We start from the raw sequence: 3,972 nt of genomic DNA on the forward strand, positions 1-3,972 counted from the left end.
CCTCTCTCCCAAGTCGGCCCTGCCTCCCACGGGCCCCTGGAATCAGTCTGCTTCTTGCCTAATGCACTGCCCACCCCTCTTGCCAGCCCCACTGCCTCTCACAGGTCCCGGTCGCTGCTGTCGCTGTCCAGCTGCTTTTCCTACACCGAGCTGTCCTCTCTCTGACCACTTCTCCACCTTTCAGCAGAAGATTCTCCTAAAACAATGGAGGCAGTCCCTCTTCCTGCTTGCAATTCCTCGGTGGCTTTTGTGTCCCTCAAGATCAAGCCCAACCCCCTGAGCACGTCAAAGGGAGCCTTTTGTGCCCTGGCTACCCTGGGCACAAGTCCTGAGCTGTTTCCTGGAACTGGAAAACTCCTCTGACTGTGGGCGGAGGTGGTAATCAGGGAGGGTTTTCTGGAGGAAGGGATATCTAAGCTGGAGTCTACCAAGCAGGCAGGGTGCTCTGGGACCCAACAGCTGAGCATCCTTCCCCGGGTGCTCTCCACACGCTCCAGCCCTCTTGGCCCTGGGATTTCTAAGAGGAAGCGGGGCTGTGGGGCCGGGCCTCCCATGGTGCAGTGTGGAGATTCTGGGAAATACCGCACATAGTGGCTGTCCACACAGGAAGGCAGGCACAGGGCTGGATTTGCTGAGCCCAGATAAGTGGCCTGGGAATGGGCCAGAGAGGAAGCGACACACGGGAGCCTGTGTGCGGGGTGATAGTGCCTATTGGGGGAAGCACAGATATTGATTGACCCAGGCTGACGTGCAGGGAGATGAAACTGCTGACAGAGGGAGAGAGAGCGCATTACGCCAGGCATTGAAGGAAACTTGACCCTCTCCTCCAGGGGCCATGGAGACCCCTGCATGGGCTCACTGCCCCGAGAGGAGGGGTCCGCGCTCTGTGTTCAAGACCATCTGTGCTTGAACTCGGGGACACCCCCTCCAGCTGCAAAGGCAGAGCTGAGCAGGAAATGCCTTGCCTGGGAGCCAGCGTTCAGCATTTGTTCAGAAAACAGGGCTAATCCAGGATCATGGGGTGAGATGATCTCAAACCTTGCCCGCAACACAAGAGTGCCAAGGCTCCTGAAAGAACTGGACTTGGCACCAAGCAGGGAGCCTCAGTGGAAACCCTCCAGCCGTTGCTACCAATATTTGATGCTGTAAACGAAAAATAGTCGATTCGGTAACTGCTTCCCTTTTGAGACCTCAGTCTCCACATCTGTGAAACGGGAATCTCAGGGTGAACCCTTCTGCCTCCTAAGGCATCTGGAGAATCAGATAGGACAACGGAGGTGCAGTTACGCAGGCCTTGTGCAAGCTATTGCCACCATCGCTGTGGGTGGTGGAGACCAGAGGCAGGCTTGGCCCCAGCTGCCACGCAGCTTGCCGTCTGGCAGGGAGCAGACAAGTAGCTGGACTATAGAACCCAGTGTAGAAGGTACTCTGATGGGGGCGGTTCAGGGGCTGTGGGACCATACAGCAGAGAAGTCTTCCTGGAGGAGGTGACTTCAGAACCGAGACCTAAAAGAAGGAAGGAGGACGGTGCAGATGGGAAGAAAGAATGTTCAGGGTGGCAATCAGGGAGAAGGTGGGAGGAAGTCACCTGAACAGCTCTTCCTTGCGCAGTGTCCTCCAGGCATGACCCATTGCAAGAAGGTGCAGGTGCAAGGCAAAACCTCACAAGTACTGTGCCTTTGCTTGGTGAAGAGGGGAAAGTGTTGGCCAGAGGGGCTGGACTGTGCCACCTCGCCTCCTCCAAGGAGTCTTCCTGGACTTCCCCTGGGCTGAGGGAGTTACGTAGTCCTCCTGGGTGTACCCATGACTGGAAACGTCGATCCCACGTGGGTACACTTGTATGCCTTTGCCCAGCTCTAGCTCAGGGACACCTGGGCCCTCCTGCCTGTCCTGCCATCCCTGGGAGGCTGGCCACACAGCCCTTGCTCTCAGCGTGGCCCAGAGGCAAGGACTGGGCTCCAGTATCTGCCCCAGTGGCCAGCACAGCACCGGCCACATGGGAGGGACTGAGACTACCTTTGTCAAAGCACGGACTCAGAAGATATACCCATGCAGGGCATAGCCCCTCTCTGAGCCAGTGCCCGGAGAACTGACGAGCTCTGAGTCCTGAGCAAGGGGATAAGCAGTGTTGTCTGTGACTCTTGGTCAAAGCTGTTATCCTGAGCAACTGCCTGGCAGATGTTTGCCGATCTGGTGACAAGCTCTAGTGTCTTCCAGTCTGCTCCATAGTTGCAGTCCTAGAAGGCGGGCTCCCTGAAGGGGGGCTTTCAGAGACATCAGTCCACGGGGAAATTAGAATTTCTACCTGCAGATATTAGCTAATGGAGGCCCTCGTTACTTGTCACAGCATTAATTTTAGAGATAGCCTTGGTGCGCATTAGGAGGCTATTTTAACACCACGTGAATTAGACACCTTTATTAGCCATCCGAGGTCAGTGAGGTAATGAAATACTCGAGGTGGAAGGTGGAAATCACGATTCACCTTGGATCTAGTCATTTCCCCCGTGTTCCGGTGGTGTCAGCTCATCCGTCAGGTGCTGCCTGTGGCCTGCTGCTCTCGGGGTGGCCAGGGCAAGGGACGGGCAGGGAGGAGGGCCTGCGTGGGCTCCGGCCTGGGCGTGCGTGTCTGCAGGGGGTGGGGAGCGCAGGGCAGCGTGGGCGTGTGCGTGCTGTGTGTGTGAGGGGTGTGTGTGTATGTGAGGGGTGTGTGTACGTGAGGGGTGTGTGTACGTGAGGGATGCGTGTGTATGTGAGGGGTGTGTGCGTGTGTGCGCTGTGTGTGTGAGGGGTGTGTGTGTACGTGAGGGGTGTGTGTACGTGAGGGGTGTGTGTGTACGTGAGGGGTGTGTGCGTGTGGATAGTGTGTGTGTATGTGTGCTGTGCGTGCATGTGAGGGGTGTGTACATACATGTGGTGTGTGCATAGTACATGTGTGTGACTGTGTGTGTGTGTGACTGTGTATGTGTGTGCAGGTGCGGTGTGTGTGTATATGTGTGGTGTGTGTATGTGGGGTTATGGTGTGTGTGCGTGGCATGTGTCTATGTGTATGTGGGGTTGTGGTGTGTGTGCTGCAAGCTCACCTATACACACAAGCCTGTGGCTGTATGCTTGTGTTTCTGTGAGTGAACATGTGTGTATTTGTGTTTGTGAGTGGCTATGTGCATGCGTGTGAGTGAACGTGTGTGTCTGTGAGCGTCTGTGTGTGTGTCTGTGAGTGTGCGTGTGTATCTGTGAGTGAACGTGTGCATGCATGTGCATAAAGAGTGAGTACACAGGTGTGTAAAGACCTTTCTAAGTGAGCTGGAGGAAAAGGGGGTGGGCTACCAGTGGGGTAGTGAGTTCCCTGCCATCTGCATGGTCCTTGAGACCCTGGGCAGCTGGTTTCTTTGAAGGGGCCCTTGGAAGGAAGGGCTGCACTGCAGAGGCAGTAGACTCAGCCTCAGGAGTTCAGGATTCCTGTTCTCTGAACGGGATCCAGGAGACTCGGCCCCTACTCGCGGCTTTTCCCCAGCCAGGCCGCAGTCTCCCGCTTACGGGGGCTTTAGCCTGCTGCCCGGGACGCTGTGTGGTGTAGTCCAGACCGGCCTCGATGGGCCTGTGTAGGGCTAATAGGCCCTTGGCCAGCTCTGGGGTCCCCCCGGGGAAGCCATGGGTGCCCTGTTCCCCTGGGCAGGGGCAATCAGACCTGCTCTGTGGTTCCTGCTCTTCTCCCTGGGAGGTGTGCTCAGCTGCAGATGCCCCAGGAATGCCCATTTTGTGCCCTTTAGGCACTGCCCCCCCCCCCCCCAGTCTTTCACTCTTCGATTTTCTCTTGGTTCTGGGAGAGATGCTGAAGTTGCGATCCTCACAGCTTCCTTGATAAACGAGCAGTTGTGGGGATTCCCCTCCACCCTCAGAAAGGTGTGGAGCCAAGGCTGAAGGGCCTTGTCGCCGGACTCACTGGAGAAGGAGGTGAGACAAGTGTGCCCCTGA

This window comes from Elephas maximus, chromosome 16, assembly GCF_024166365.1.
Source record: "Elephas maximus indicus isolate mEleMax1 chromosome 16, mEleMax1 primary haplotype, whole genome shotgun sequence".
Classification (NCBI taxonomy): Eukaryota; Metazoa; Chordata; class Mammalia; order Proboscidea; family Elephantidae; genus Elephas; species Elephas maximus.